The following is a 17812-nucleotide window of genomic DNA, read 5'->3' as shown; positions in this document are numbered from 1 at the left end:
ATGTAATTAAATCTTCTTTTAAATCAATTATTTTAGGATTATCATGGCTAAAAAAATATAAGCATCTAATAGATTGGATTTTTCATAACTTTAATTTTTTTTCATAGATTAATCAAGGATTTTATAGTCAAATAAAAATCTATTAGTCCAATTCATCCAAATCCTTATTTTTAGGTATAAAATCTTTATACATGTTATAAAAGAAGGATCAACTTTTGCTATATATGCTACATCTATTTTTGATAGAAAAAAGATTTTAAATAGAATTCTAAGCCAATACCAAAATTATCAAGATGTTTTCAAAAAAAATATATAGATATTTTCTAGAACATTATCTCTATGATTATTCCATTGAACTTCAAGAAAGAATTCAATAATCATTTGAATCAATCTAAAGCATATTATAAAACAAGTTGGTTGTATTAAATGAGTTCATTGACAAAAACTTGGCCAAGAACTTCATTTGTCATTCAAAATCATGAGTAGAAGCTCCTATTTTATTTGTAAAGAAAAATGATAGATTTCTATAGATGAGTGTAGACTACGTAAGACTCAATAAGATTACTATTAAGAAAAATAGCTTTTACCTATAATTTCAAGATTTTTTAATCAACTCAATTAAGTATAGATCTACACAAAAATAGATCTATAAAGAGCATACAACTTGATCCATATAAAACAAGAAGATGAATAGAATATTACTTTTTGAACTAAATATGAATATTTTGAATTTAATGTCATACCTTTTAGACTCATAAATGTACCAATTATTTTTTAACATCTTATAAATGATATTTTTTGTGAATTCTTTGATGATTTTATTATCTATTATATAGATAAAATTTTAATCTACTTTAAGAATATAGGACATAAATTTCATGTTTTTCATTTGTTTCAAAAACTAAGAAATATAAGATTATATATTAAGATAGAAAAGTGTATATTTTATACTATTAAAGTTTACTTCTTGTAATAAATCATTTCAAATGATGGCCTTATGATGGATCTTTTGAAGGTCTAAACTATCATAGATTGGAAGGTTCTAAAAATAATAATAAAATATGTAATATTTTTTGAAATTTTTTAATTATTATTAAATATTCATTAAATTTTTTTTCTTAAGTTTTGGCTCTTCTTAGAAGTTTTTAATGTAAAGACAAACTTAAATGGAAGAAAGAAATTGAAGCATCTTTTGAAGTCTTAAAGACATTATTTATTTTAGCAATAATCTTATATTATGTTGACTTTTTAAAGATATTTTTTATAAAAATAGATGCATTAGACTTTGCTATAGATGTGGTTTTTTCACAAAAGGGAATAGATGATAAGCTCTATCTAGTAGCTTTTCATTCTAAAAAAAAATTAGTAGCCAAAATTAATTATGAGATCTATGACAAAAAGCTTCTTACAATTATAGACTCATTTCAAAAATGGCATCATTATCTAAAAGGCGCTTCCAATCTAGTCATTGTCTATACAAATCATAAGAATCTTGAGAATTTTATATTGGTACATGTTTTGAATTCTTGCTAGACTTGTTAAAGTACATCTTTATCTAAATTTGATTTCAAGATCACTTATCGATTCTAAAAATAATAAGATTTGTTAGATACCGTTTTCAAATATTTTTATCTTTTATTAAAAGAAAGAGATGCATTTTTTGATTAACAAAGAATAATTTTCTTAAAACTAGATCATTTTCATCTTTGAGCAATGAAATCAATATTAACCATTAATTCAATATTTTTTAAGCAAGTTCAATAAAAAATGTATCATGGATATATACATTTTTTTTAATAATAATCTATATGATTAAGTTAAATAAGTAGAAATAGATTAATTTCATAATGTCTTCTAAAAAATCTTTATAGATATAGTTTTGACTTCATACATATTTATAATTAATTAATAAGTTAAAAACTTGGTTTATAAATTAACCATGTGCTATACATGTTCATAGCTTATGGAAAAAGTTAACTATATGGTGCACATATAGAAAACTTGCCTTACAAATTAGAATATGTGTCTTGCAAAGTCATTACATGTTGGACATCTTATATAACATTGTCACATAGCTCCTAGTTAGATAATATATATGGAAGCATGAATGAAGCCTTTTTTATTCTTAACAATGCCATTTTAATTCTTAGTCTTATTTCAAGACATTTTAATCTTCTTGTCTTTTACAATAGCTATTATAGTTTAACATATTACCATCTTTGAATGATTTTTTAATCTTTTCAAATGATATAAGAGTGTAGAGAATTTTCTTTTCTTAAAATTCATATCTTTGAGACTTTAATAAGAATTCTAATTCATTATTTTTATCTTTTTTTAGAAGTAAATAGATTATCTCAATTTTATTATTATATTTTAAAGATTGTAAACTATCCACCTTTAAATGAATAGTTTAGTTTTGTAATTTTGATTTTTTCTTAAAAGAAATAGATCATCTTTCTTTGTAAAAAATTTATTTGATATTAGAAGTTGCAAATTATCCTCCTCTAATTTGACTTGTAGATTTACTAAGTTATTTGAAATAGAAGAAAAAATCATGGATGCTATACTTAACAAAAGTAAGAATAGATTTGTAACTATTATAGATCTTCATAAACTTGTGAATGCTCTTAAGATAGAAATTTCATACATGTCCAATTCCAATCATAGAAGTACTATTTTATACGTATGGAAGAAGTTCAGATTCTATGCCAAGAAGTTGTGCAGTTGAAGAAATCAAGTAGATCAAACTTACAACCAAATTCAGAAAATCTCAATTTTACAAGCATAAGGGAAGTAAGAATTAGTATATTCAAGAAGTTTAATGGAATAAGATCAAAACTCCAAAGATTTTGCAATAAGTTAAGCTCTATTTAAGATTTTATTCTTTTTAATATCTCGATGGATTTACTCAAATTAGATTCATATGCATACTTTTTTTGGAAGTGCTTTCTTTTGGTTTATATCTTTGATAAAAAATGATTTATAATTCTTTTATAATTTGAATTCATTCTAAAAAGTATTTACAACCTTACTTGAAGAAAAGTAATTGAAAAAGAATAGCAAAGACTAAGTTCTTATCTTTATAACAAAAATCACGGCTAGCCACCATATATGCTGTTAAATTTCAAAACCTCAATTGTAACATAAATTTGAATGTCAAAGCTTTTATCAAACAATTTCGATACATATTGAAGGATAACATCAAAGATTTATTATTAAAAATATTAAGAATAGATTTATTAGAATAATTTATTGCTTAAGCCATTACATATAACAATCAATTATTTGAAAGGCACCAAGAATAAATATTTGGTTGAAAAAAAAAAGAATTCAAATTATGATAGTAGTTCCTAAGCTTTCAAAAAACCTATTTATAAGGGCCAAAATTAATACAAATTGATACAATATATTTTAAATTTCTTATTCAGTAAGAAAAAACTTGACATTATCAAAAAGGTTTGTGCTTATATTATTGAGAAGCTAAGCACACTACTCAACATTGTCCAAAACAACAATGTAATTTTAAAATAAATAAAATGATTTCCAAAGAAGACAATATATTAAAAAATAAAATTTTCTAGTTATAATAGGAATTGTGTAGTTAGAAGCATATATGATATTTAGTAAAGGTCTTATTCTCTTGTGAAATTTTTTAGCTTTTTTCACAATAAATATATATTTAAGACTTAAAAACTATAAAGTCTTTGCCTTATTAAATTTAGGAGCCTCAATTTGTTTTATAGATAAAGACTTTGTTAACAAAGAAGAGATATCATTAGTTAAGAAAACTAAATCTATACATGAAAAAATCATAGATGATCATTTGTTGTCTTCTAGAGATATTACCTATGAAATTTTTTCTTAAAAGATAGCAATTTAAGATCATAATAGCATAATAATATTTAATATCATAATATCTTCTTTTAATCCAATTATTTTAGAATTATCATGTTTAAAAAAGTATAATTCTCAGATAGATTGGATTTCTAAGAATTTTAATTTTTCTTATAGTTTAATCTAAAATTTCATAAATTAAGTAAAAATATATAAGTCTAGTATATCAAAACCTTTATTGATAGATACAAGAGCTTTCATGCATGTTACAAAAGAAGGACCATCTTTTGCTATATATGCTATGTTGATTTTTTATGGTGGAAAGAAATCAAATAGTATTCTTAACTAATATTAAGATTTTTAGGACATTATTGAAAAGAAGAATGGAGATATTCTTTTAAAATATTAGTCTTATAATAATTCAATTGATTTTCAAGAAAAAACTCAACTACCATTTGAATTAATTTACAGCTTATTACAAAGTGAGTTGGCTGCAATCAAAGAATATATTGACAAAAATTTGGCTAAGAATTTTATAGGCCATTCAAAATCTCCAATATGAATTCTTATCTTATTTCTGAAGAAAAAAGATGGATCTTTGTAGATGTGCACAGACTATTAAAGACTTCATAAGATCACTATTAAAAATAGATATCTTCTACTTCTAATTTCAAGACTTTTTGATTAATTAAATTAAGCAAAGATCTACACAAAATAGATCTATAAAGAATATATAATTTAGTCAATATTAAAGAAGAAAATTAATGAAAGTCTTCTTCGCAAACTAGGTATGGATATTGTGAATGTAATATCATGTCTTTTGAATTCATAAATGTACCAACTACTTTTTAACATCTCATAAATGACGATTTTTATGAATTTTTTGATAATTTTATTATTTTTTATTTAAATAATATTCTAATCTATCCTAAGAATTAATGTCATGAAAGATAAAAGATTCCAAGAACAATAAAAGATATGTAATGCCCTTTGGACTTTGCCAATTATTATTAGATTTCTATCAAGAACGTTTTTTTAACTTGTAGCTTCATTTATATGTTTGACTTATAAAGCCAAACTTGAGTGGAATAAAGAAGCCAAAGCATTGTTTGATGCTTTAAAGAAGAAATTTATTTTTGTACCAATCTTATATTGTATTGACTTTTTTAAGGAATTTTTTATAAAAATAGATGTATCAGACTTTGCTTTGAGTGCAATGTTGTCACAAATTAGAATAGTTGACAAATTCCATTTAGTAGTTTTTTATTCCAATAAATATTTAGCAATAGAGATCAATTATGAAATCTACAATAAAAAATATCTTACAATTATGGATTCTTTTTAGGAATAATATCATTATTTAGAAAGCCCTTCTAATCTAGTCACTATATATATAGATTACAAAATCCTTGAGTATTTCATGTTAGCATGGATGTTGAATTGTTGCCAAGCTTGTTGGAACTTGTCATTATCAAGCTTTGATTTTAAGATCATATATCAAACTGAAAAATAATAAAATTTATTATTTGCACTTTTTACATGTTCTTATTTTGTATTAAAAGAAAAAGATGTAACTTTTGATCAATAAAGAATATTCATCTTAAATCCTAAGAAAATTCTTCTTCAAGAAATATAATCAACATTAATTATCGATTCAACCTTTGTCAAATTAATTCAATCAAATATGTCTTTTGATTTTTTTATTCATGATATGAAGAATACTTCTTTTAAATCTCATGATACTTTTAAGTTTGATTTTAAGAACAACCTACTCTATTTTGAAGGTTTCTTATATGTTCAAGAAAAAAAAACACGTTTATAAGTTTTTCAAGTATATCATGACTTTCCAGTAGTAGGATATTTTGGATATAATAAGACTTTAAAACTTACATCTAAAGATTTTTGGTAGTTACAAATGTAGAAGGCTAAAAAAGCTTTCTATAATCATTTAAAATTTATTCAAGATCAAAAACTCCTTGTCATCAATCTTATAGACTTTTTTAACCATTGCATATATCAAAACAATTATGGTCTTTTATTTCTTTAGATTTTATTATGGATCATTCAAATTCAAGTTCATATGACTATATATTCACGATAGAACAAAGCTTCGTTTAAATAATATATTTTTTTACTATGTAAAAAATCTATTTCAAGTGAAAAATAGCTAAGTTTTTTCTTGAAAATATTTATTGCTATCATAGATTATGGAAAGATATTATATCATATAGAGGGATACAATTTATATCAAGATTTTGAAGAATCTTTTTTAAGATATTGAAATTAGATATAAAAGTATCATCAATCTTTCATCATCAAACTAATGGGCAAACAAAATAGATGAATCAAATTTTGAAGCAATATTTGAAGTATATCATCAATTATTATCAAAATGATTTGACAAATCTTTTGTGATTGATATAATTTGCATATAATAAATTAATATATTTTTCTATTCAATATTTTTAAAAAAAAATTTAATTATCATCCATGACTTGATACTTTTGACTTTTCAAAAATTGATAATCTTGTGGCAAAAGATTTGGCAAATTTTTTGTCAAAGCTACATGTAACAATGAAAGTGGAATTAAAGAAAGCTCAAGAACAACAAAAGACCAATGCATATGCATATCACAAAGAACAACCACAATTCAACATAAGTGATAAGATATGGTTATTTTGTTGTAATATGAAGACTACTCATCCTTGTGACAAGTTGGACTATTATAGAATTATATCATTTTCTATTTATAAATAAATCAATCTTATTTCTTATTGATTATATCTACAAGAGTCTCTAAAGATCTATTCTATATTCCATGTATCTCTTCTTGTATCATATAAGATAATAAATATCTCAAAAAAATGACAAATGTCGCCTTATTCTATAGAAGTGAATAATAATCAAGAATTCAAGATAGAAGAAGTCTTAGATTCAAGGTGGTACCAAAATAGATCAAAATATCTTATTCATTAGTATAGATATGATATTAGTGAACACATATGAGAGCCAGCAAAGAATCTTGTAAATGTAGCAAAGAAGGTTGAGGCTTTTCATCGACAAAATCTATTAATACTAAGATGAAAAAAATAAGATCCATGAAAAAAGATAACCGCTCCTTGTAAAACTTAATTCTAGAAGGAAAGTTAATGTCATGGATATATATATTTATTCCAATAATTATTACATAATTAAGTAGAAGTAGGTGAAAATAGATTATTTTCATAATTATTACTAAAGAACTTCTAAAAGCTTCATAGATATGATTTTATCTTTATACATATTTGTAGTTAATTGGTAGGTTAAAAATTTGATTAGTAAATTAATCATATATCATACATGTTGATAGCTTAAGAAATAAGTTAATTATATAAAATATATATAGAAAAATTTCCTTGCAAGTTAAGATATGTATCTTGCAAAGTCAACACGAATTGGAGGTCTTATAGAACATTGTTATATAGCTCCTAATTAGATAGTATATATGAAGGTAAAATTGAAGCCTTCTTTATTCTTATCAATGCCTTTTTAATCGTTAATCTTATTTTAAGACTTTTTAGTCTTTTATCTTTGACAATAGTTATTTTAGTTTAATATATTATCATCTTTGAATGACTTTTTAATCTTTTTAAGTGAAATAAGAATATAGAGAGTTTTCTTTCTTTGAGATTTATGTTCTTAAGAATATGTCTTCTAATCCTCTTTTTTATGATATAAAGAATAATTCTTCTAAGCTTATAATACTTTTAAGTTCAAGTTTTAAAATATTCTATTTTATTTTGAGAAATAATTATATATTTTCAAAATCAAAACATGATTGCATATTTTTCAAGCTTATTATGACTTTTCAACAATTGGATATTTTGGATACAATAAAACTTTAGAGCTAATTTCTACAAATTTTTGGTGCTTTCAAACATGGAAGGTAGTTAAAAGCTTTGTATAATCATGTGAGAGTTGTTTAAGATCAGAAACTCTTTATCAACAATCTTATGGACTTTCTTAGCCATCATATATTCCAAAACAATTATAATTTCCTATTTCTATAGATTTTATCATAGATCTTTCAATCTTAGACTCTTATTATTCTACATTTGAGATAGAAGTTTGTTTCATCAAGATGATATATTTTGTATTGTAAACAAAATCTATTATATATAAAGAAACAACTAAGCTTTTCTTTGACAACATCTATTACTAGCACAGATTATTAAGTGATATTATATTAAATAAAGAGTTACAATTTGTATCAAGATTTTGAAGAATTCTTTTCAAGATTTTAAAAATAGATATAAAACTATCTTCAACTTTCTATCTTTAAATTGATAGATAAATAGAATGAGTAAATCAAGTTCTAGATTAATATTTGAGATGTATCATCAATTAATAATAAGATGATAGGATAATTCTTTTATCATTGACAAAGTTTGCTTATAATAATATAGTACATTCTTCTACTTAAAAAATTACAACTCTTTATCTAATATACTTTTTTTTCTAATTACATTTATTATATATGACTTGATACAAAAGATTTGACAAATTGATAATCTTGTGGCAAAAGATTTGACAAATTTTTTATCAGAGCCACATACAACTATGAAGGCGCAACTTAAAGAAGTTAAAAAATGACAAAAGATCTATGTAGATGTTTATTGTAAGGAACAATCTCATTTTCATGTTTGTGTCAAGGTTTGGTTACTTTGTCATAATATCAAGACTATTTTCCTCTATAACAAGTTGAATCACCATAAATTTGGACCATTTTGTATATGTGAATAGATTAATGTAGTTATTTACTGATTGTATTTATCGAAGTCTATGAAGATCCATTTTGTTTTCATGTGTCTCCTATTGAGCCATACAAGACAATAGATATATTAGAAAAATAACAAATGTCACTTCCTCTTATAGAATTGGATAATAACCAAGAGTAAAAAATTGAAGAAGTCTTAGATTGAAGGTGACCTTGAAATATGTTAGAATATCTTATTCATTAATTTAGATATGATATTAGTAAATGCACATAAAAGCTATCAAAGAAACTTCCAAATGCAATGAAGAAGGTTGATGCTTTTCATCAACAACATCTATCAAAGTCAAGGTAAAGGATAACAAATTTTTCTTACAAAAGAACTGTAATTCAAAAAAGATTACATTTGACATTTTATCCTTATTTGTAATTCTTGTATATTTGCGGCCTTAAAGAGATGGAGAACCAACAACCAATAGATTCAACTCAAGAGCCATTGTTTGCTGACTGATTACACAAGACATTGCAATTATAATAGCCTTTAAGATGACATAATCGAGATGAAGGCATTTAAGAACAACATGTTCTTTCTTGAATAGATGGCAAGATACAATGCATTTGATATCATGACTTTGGAAGAGAATTCTAATGTTTGGTGATTTTATTGAAGGTAGGAACAACTTTTGATGGTATTACAAATATTTTGTTTGAAAGAAGTTACAAAGGCCTCAATAATGATCAAATATCATGGTGATCTTTCAACCCTAGAATAGAACTTTATTAATTGCTGAGAAGACCTATCAACTATCTTTAAAGAAAACAAAGATCAAAATATGTGGCAAATATAATTTGTTGCATCTTGGATTTCTTTAATATATATGATCACTATTCCTTGTGGTACTCGTCTCTAGAAGAGAGAATAATGGCACATACATACATATTTACTTGAATAGTTACCTAGATAATATGAAAAGATAGAAGTAAATAAATATATGTTAATTTGATAATATCTTGTAGAAGAGCTCCTTAAAAGCTTCCTAGACGTGTTTTTGCCTTTATATGTATCTATAGGTGATGGAAAGATTAGATACTTGGCCAACAAGTTAGCCATGTGTCGCACATGATAGCTTCTGGTACAATCAACAATATAGTGCATATATAGAAAACTTGTCTGGCAAGTTAAGACATATATCGTACAAATTTGACATATGTTGGAGATCCTATAGAATATTGTCATATAGATTTTAGTTAGATAGTACATATAGAGACAAGAGTGAAACCTTCTTCACTCTTGTCACCACCTTTCTAATCCCTAGTTTTATTTCAAGACTTTCTGGTCTTCTTGTCTTTAGCAATAGTCATTTTTCAATACTATATTAGTTTTGAGTGAATATCTATTATTTTTGAGTTATACAAGAGAATACTAAGTTTTTGGTTCTTTAAAATTCATGTCCTTGTGTCACGGACACAAAATATAGACTTGAAATCTAACAAGAAGTTCAAGAAGAAGTGGCAGAACTAGATTAAACAGATGAGTACAAGAACAAAACCAGAAAGGTGAGCTAAAACTCCAAGAGATGTGTTGTCGAGACTGAAGAACCCTTCAGCCTCGACTCCTATATATACTACTGAATAGGAAGCTTCTCGAGCTACTTCCGCTAACTAAGACGCTTCTCCAACAACTTCTACTAATTAGGAAACTTCTCGAGCAACTTCCTAGAATCTATCAGAATATTCTAGAACCTTCTAAGAGAATCTTTAGGGAATATTCTAAGAATCTTCTAGAACCTTCTAAAGGAATCTTTAGAGAATCTTTAGAGAATATTCTAGAAGAATATTCGAAGAATCTTCTAATGTATATTTTTTTACTTCTAACTTCGAGGTCTCCGAGAAGCAATGTTGTTATCAGTCAATACCAACGCAAGAAAATGAAAATCTGTCGCATCACATCCGCTATGAATTCCAGTTGTTGTTCGCGAGGCAAATGATTCATCGGCCCTTGGAGCCAACGGTAGTGACCAACACCTTCAACCTCTGACCAAGCGTGGACTTCTGTGTCTTCATTGTGAAACTGTCCTCCAAACACACCTTCTGGCTGACCGTCGTAGGCAGGCTCGACCTCAAATACAATTACTAGCGATCTGTTACTCGGTATCCTCCGACGTCGTCGTGGTGTAGGCGGTTCTTCATCTCGCGGTCGTCTTTGTGAGCTAGTCGCTTGAGATGACATAACAAGTGTAGTATCTTGACTATCCATGTCCAAAGGCTAAAATGATGAGAGCAAACTATAGTTGCTAACAAAGTTCTACACTATCGAACTATGGGTTTTGGAGGTGCCCTCCCCCCTTTTTATGCTACTTGATGAGCAAGCTTCTGCAAGAAGCTATCGTTGAATCGGCTTAGGTTTATGAGGATATCATTGATGAAATTCTTGTACCTTTTTTGGTGCATTGGCAAGATTTTCGGCACGCTCCCACGTTCGTTCATTGATGTCGTATCCACTCCAATGCACTAAATACTCCAATTTTCTCCTATTACGCCGTGAATCTAGTACCTTTTCCACCTCGTATTCCTCATGGTTTTCAATTTCGATACTTAGTGGTGGACTTTGTACTCTTTGGGGAAAAGCTGACTCTCGATAAGGTTCCAACAAAGACACGTGAAAGACTGGATGTACCTTCATAGTAGCTGGTAACTCCAGACGATATGCCACCGGATTGATCTGCTTCCCGATAACAAATGGCCCTAATCTCCGATAGTCCAATTTGTCACATGGCCGCTTGGTCTTGATATTCCGTCGAAGAAGCCATACTTTACTTCCAACTTTAAAAGTAGGCGCCTCATTTCGATATTTATCTGCAGATGCCTTGTAACTCTCTTGGGCAGATTGCAATTGAAGCTTCAACGTCGCTTGAAGCTCCGATAGTTGCTTCACAAATCCTTCAGCTCCTGGGTTGTTATTTGCTGAAGAACTCAATAAATCGAGCTTGGGGTGGTATCCGTAGTTGGAGAAGAATGGTGTTTGTTGAGTTGACGCATGAAGAGTGTTGTTGTATGCAAACTCAGCAAGCGGTAGATATGCAGTCCAATCATCTTGTTGATAGTTGATGCTGCATCGTAAATATTGCTCCAAAACTTGATTCACCCGCTCCGTTTGACCGTCAGTTTGAGGATGAAAAGTCGAAGAGAGCTTAATATCCACCTTCAATATCTCAAAGAGGGACCTCCAAAACTTGGATACAAACTGAGTACCTCGATCCGACACGATATCAACTGGTAGGCCATGATAACGATATATGTTATCAAGAAAGAGTCTTGCGGTGTCTTCACTTGACGATGTTTTCTTGCAAGGCACGAAATGCGCCATCTTTGTAAATCGATCCACCACAACAAAGATGCTGTCAAATGAATTCGATGGCGGTAGGTCCGTAATGAAGTCCATAGAAACTAAAGACCATGGTCGGTGCGGAATAGGCAATGGCTGGAGAAGTCTATACGGACGATGTCGAGGGATCTTGGATCTTGAACAAACATCACAAGAAAGGACAAATTCCTTCACATCCTTCCACATTTGGGGCCACCAAAAATCTCGTGAAATGAGCTCCAAAGTCTTGTTGAATCCAAAATGTCCCGCAGCTGGAAAGTCGTGGCGAGATTGAAGTACTCGGAGTCGAGTTGGTCCTTTCGGGATATACAACCGCTCCTCAAAATACAGAAGATCTCCCTCCACCTTAAACTTGTCATTATCGACACGTTGTTTGATGTCAAGAGCTATAGAATCCTCAATGGTCGCAGTACGTACCTCGCTGAGGAAGCCGTCATCGATAGTTGCAACAGTAGCAAAAATCCTGAATTTTTCTGGTTTCAACAATGTTGTACATTGTTGATCAAACGCTGCTTCTCCAGTCTTTGGCGCAAGATACGATCTCCTCGATAATGCGTCAGATAATCCTTGCTGTTTTCTAGGGCGGTAGGTGATAATAAAGTCAAATCGTGATAGAGACATATTCCATCGAGCTTGACGACGATTCAAAATTCGAGCTATCATGAAGTACTCCAAATTCTTGTGGTCCGTATAAACAGTCACTGGATGTGCAGCTCCTTCGAGGAAGTGACGCCACTCTTGGAAGGCATCCACTATAGCAAGCAGCTCTTTGTCGTGGATCTCGTAGTTGATCTCAGCAGCAGAGAACTTCCGTGAATAGAACGCAACTGGGTGAAGCTTCTTGTCTATGCCCATCTGTGAAAGCACAGCTCCCAAAGCAAAATCTGAAGCATCGGTCTCTAAATAGAAAGCCTTTGCAAAGTCAGGGTGTACCAAGATTGGAGCCGTAGTGAATGCCGTCTTGAGATCTTGAAATGCTTTTGCTGCTTGTGATCCCCATTCGAGCTTGTCTTTGCTTGTTAGACGCGTGAGTGGTGCAGCAACTTGAGAATAATTCTTGATGAAGATCCGATAGAAGTTAGCAAATCCAAGAAAACACTGAACATCTCTAACCATCTTCGGAACTTCCCAAGATATAATTGCTTCTACCTTTTTTGGATCCATCTTCAAGCCCTCTGTAGTCGCAATGAAGCCCAAAAATTCCATCTCATTCTGGTGAAATTGACACTTCTCCAACTTGGCGTAGAGTCCTTGTTCGCGTAGTTTTTCAAGAACCAAACAAACGTGCTTCTCATGTTCTTCTTCATTCTTGGAAAATATCAAAATATCATTCAGATAGATGACAACAAAGTCATCGAGGTACTCCCGAAAGATGTCGTTCATCATATGCTGAAAGACCGATGGAGCATTGGTAAGACCAAAAGGCATGACATTGTACTCAAAATGGCCATACCTTGTACGAAAGGCTGTCTTCCATTCATCTCCTTCTTTGATTCGCACAAGGTTGTAGGCTCCTCTTAAATCAATCTTTGTAAAAATCCTTGCACGTCCAAGTTGATCTAAGAGGCCGGAGATCAAAGGTAAGGGATAGCGATTTTTCTTGGTCACCTTGTTGAGTCCTCGGTAGTCCACGCACATCCGCAGTGAGCCATCCTTTTTCTTCACGAATAGGATTGGTGCTCCAGTTGGCGACTTTGAATGTCAAATAAAATTCTTGGCTAGATTCTCATCGATGTACTTCCGCAATTCTGCCAACTCCGTCTGCGATAGGTTGTATATTGGACCAAAAGGTGGTTGCGCTCCTTCCTCTAAGTCTATGGCGCAATCATATGGTCGATGTTTCGGCAATATATCGGCGTTCTTCTTCTGAAACACGTCTTCAAAATCCCTATATTGCTCTAGTATATTCGATGTTGAGATATTCTCGCCGCTAGTTGGAGCTGCATAAATGACAAATGGTGCGCCTTCCTTAGACGATCTTAGGAACGCTTTCGCTCCAATAAACATGGATTTCTTCATGTAGGTTCTACCAACAGGTTTATTATTATTTTTTTCAGGAAATGTTATCCTTCGTAGCCTCCAATCAATGGACGGATTATGATCTTCTAACCAAGGAAGACCAAGGATAACAGGGCTTGATGGGGTTCTAATAATATTAAAAATAACGTGACTACTATGGTCCTTAAACACCACTTCTATAGGTTCTGATTCGTGGGTAACGTTGCCTGACAATAAGGGTCGTCCATCTATCACCTCTACGTGAACAGGTTTGGACTTCTGTACTAAACGGATCTTGTGGCGTTTAGCAAACTCTTCATCTAAAAAACAAGTAGATGCCCCCGAATCCAATAAAGCTAAAGTTTTTTGTTTTTGAGGGCCTAAAAACAAAGGAATTGTAAAACAACGGGCAGGTTGGATAGAGAAGGAGGAACCTGATTGTTGTCGTGATATTAGATTGTCCAGCCGCACGGTTCCTACTGTGGCTGGGCGTCGTCGTTTTCCGGAATCATCGCACTTCTAGTCTTGACAGGGTGCCAATTTTGCTTCTTTGGGCAATTTCCAACCTTGTGACCTTCTTCTCCACAGTACAAACATAACCCTTCCTCCATACGCCGTTTCTTCTCTGTTGGAGTAAGAGATTGGACACGCGCCGTGTCGATTTGCATGTCTGTTGCCTCCGAATGTGAGTTTAAGCTATTTACAGACATAGTCACGTCGTAACGAGTCATTTGGTGTCTTGGACGTTGGTCTTGGCGACGCTGGAATAGGCGGTTGTCACACTTTACAGCTTGGCTAATAGCTTCGTTGAGCGTTTGAGGATCAGGAAGAGATAACAGCAAGTCCTTCACACCATCTTTCAAGCCCCAATAAAACTGACTCACCAACGCCTCTTCACCCCAATTAATGTCACTTGCCAATTGTCTTAAATCCGAGGCATAGACTGATGCAGAGCTTGTTCCTTGTCGTAGCGATCGGATCTTTGTTATAGCCCATCGAACTTTATCATGCTCGCCAAATGCTTCTGCAAATGCCTCCAAGAACGTTTCAAAGTTGCTCAGGATTGGCGATCGCTTCTCGAACAAGGGAGTAAACCAAGACAAAGCTTGTGCTGTAAGCAAGGTTCCAACAAGCCCAACACGCGCTTCTTCCGTCGGATAACGTTCGGGCTGTAAAATTGTTATCAACCTGATTTGGTTGACAAAACCTCGAAACTTGGAACGAGTTCCATCAAACTTATCCGGAAGACTAACTCGAGGCTCCTTTCGTTGTAGGACTACTCGATCTTGTTGAAATTGAGGTAGAACTGCTTCTTCTGGCGCAGAAGTTTGAGACTGATATGCTTTAGATGGCGCTATCCCAGATGCTCCATTGTTATGGAGTCCTACCATGATTCCTTCGATCTCTGTTGTCCTATGTGACAACGAGGCAAGAGCATTTATGATGGCGTCTAGTTTGGATTCCAAACTTTCAGCCATTTTAACGTCTTAACCTTCGGCTAACCTTCAGAAAGAAGAAAAAAGAGTTTTGACAAGAGGACAATATTGGTTCAGAGGAGAGTACTCCGCAACCTCTAAAACGCCTTAAGACTCCAAGATGAGGGGTAATCCACTCTCTCCAAGAAGAATAAGGCTCCAATATTGAGAAAGAAGAGATATCAGTTTAGAGGAGGGTAATCCGCAACCTCTAAAACACTAGCACACCTTCAAGAAGAGGGGTAATCCACTCTCTAACAAGAAGGAACTAGCTCTGATACCAGTGAAAATGCAGTCTCGACAAACTGTCACGGACACAAAATACAGACTTGAAATCTAACAAGAAGTTCAAGAAGAAGTGGCAGAACTAGATTAAACAGATGAGTACAAGAACAACACCAGAAAGGTGAGCTAAAACTCCAAGAGATGTGTTGTCGAGACTGAAGAACCCTTCAGCCTCGACTCCTATATATACTACTGAATAGGAAGCTTCTCGAGCTACTTCCGCTAACTAGGACGCTTCTCCAACAACTTCTACTAATTAGGAAACTTCTCGAGCAACTTCCTAGAATCTATCAGAATATGCTAGAACCTTCTAAAAATATTCTAGAACCTTCTAAGAGAATCTTTAGGGAATATTCTAAGAATCTTCTAGAACCTTCTAAAGGAATCTTTAGAGAATCTTTAGAGAATATTCTAAAAGAATATTCGAAGAATCTTCTAATGTATGTCCATGACACCTTGACATCTTAGTACTTTTAATTGATATAGACAAAAAAATTGAATTTACATTTATAGTTTATGAATATAATTAATCTATTCTTTACAAAGGCTAAAGTAATATTTTTTTTGTTAACAGAAAGATAATAAAAATATTATTAGTCAATAATTTATTTAGATAGGAATTTTATTTAATAAACTATTTATTTTTCATAGTAGAAAATATAAATAATCTAACAATTTAAGAAGTAATCAAGGATAAATAAAAAATAAAAATAAATTTTTTTCTATCTATCTACCAAAAAATAAAGGTTATCAAATATTGAATTAATATATTAATGGCTCTATGATAATAACAATAATAATAATTTATTTTTAATTTCTAATAGAGAATAAATTATTACAAAAAAAATCAAGGAAAAAAGTACATTATTTATATTTAATAAGACTTTACACTATACAAAAACACCATTGTTGCAAATAATTTTTATTTTTGTTTTATTTTTCATATCTATTAAGGTTGGTTTTTTTTAAAGCTATTAAAAAATCAAAATAATATTTTAGAACTTTATATGAAATTGAATCCAATGATTATTCTAATCAAAATTTATTTAAAAAATTTGTTACAAATCTAATATAAATGAATGTTTGGAGCTAATATATTCAAATCAAGTAATGTTTATTCAATATTAAAATAAATAATTAGAATTTACATATAAAAAATTAAAAATTTTAAAATATTATTTTAATATAGATTTATGGTTATAAAATCAATAACAATAAAGGAATAAAAAAATAAAATCAATCACAATAAAGGAATAAAAGAATAAAATCAATCACAATAAAGGAATGGCTTGATTATGTAAGTGTCTTATTTCAAGCCACTAATAGAAACTTTGATCCAAAATGAGACAAAAATTATAAGAATTTCAATAAAAATTGTTTCAAATCCGTGCCTTCAATCTCCCTAAAAACATTTGAAGTATAAAATAAGTATATATGATAGAATTCTAATTTTGTCATAATTGGTGCAATTACAATATTACAAGAAATTACAAAAAATAAAGACACAATTTACATTTTTTTTTATTTATCATTTATTTTGTTACAATTTTATAAGTTTATACTTAGGTTATTGCAATGGTAATTTAGCTTCAAAATCCTAAGCTTATATTTTCCTACTCAAGTTGGAAGAATAAAATTTTCTAAAATTAATGCCCTAATTGTGAAACTTCTGAAAAGAATCAAAATGAAATACACTATTTTATTATGTCCAAAGCCTTCCATCTAAACATTTGTCATATATACAATTAATCAATAAATATTATGATTAAACAAAGAAATCTTAGAAATCTAATTCCTAAAAAATATTATTGTTTAAAATATGCAATGCAATAGGAGGGCTACTGAAATTTAAAATTAAATAGACTAATTAATTAATTGAGAATAATTAACTATATAATTTTAATTTTTTGATATTATTATTGCAAAAAAAATTGTTTGATCTAAAAATGTAAGAATAGAAATGTCTTGAGTTGATGACATATATTTAAAAAATTAAAATAATCTAAAACTTCTACCCACCCTAAAATATAAGGAATTAGACTTACACCTTAATTTCATTGAAAGGATATTTGATTTGAGCT

This window comes from Physcomitrium patens, chromosome 2, assembly GCF_059467195.1.
Source record: "Physcomitrium patens ecotype Gransden chromosome 2, ASM5946719v1, whole genome shotgun sequence".
Lineage (NCBI taxonomy): Eukaryota > Viridiplantae > Streptophyta > Bryopsida > Funariales > Funariaceae > Physcomitrium > Physcomitrium patens.
The sequence above is the reverse complement of the archived record's forward strand: the minus strand, read 5'-3'. Positions refer to the sequence as shown.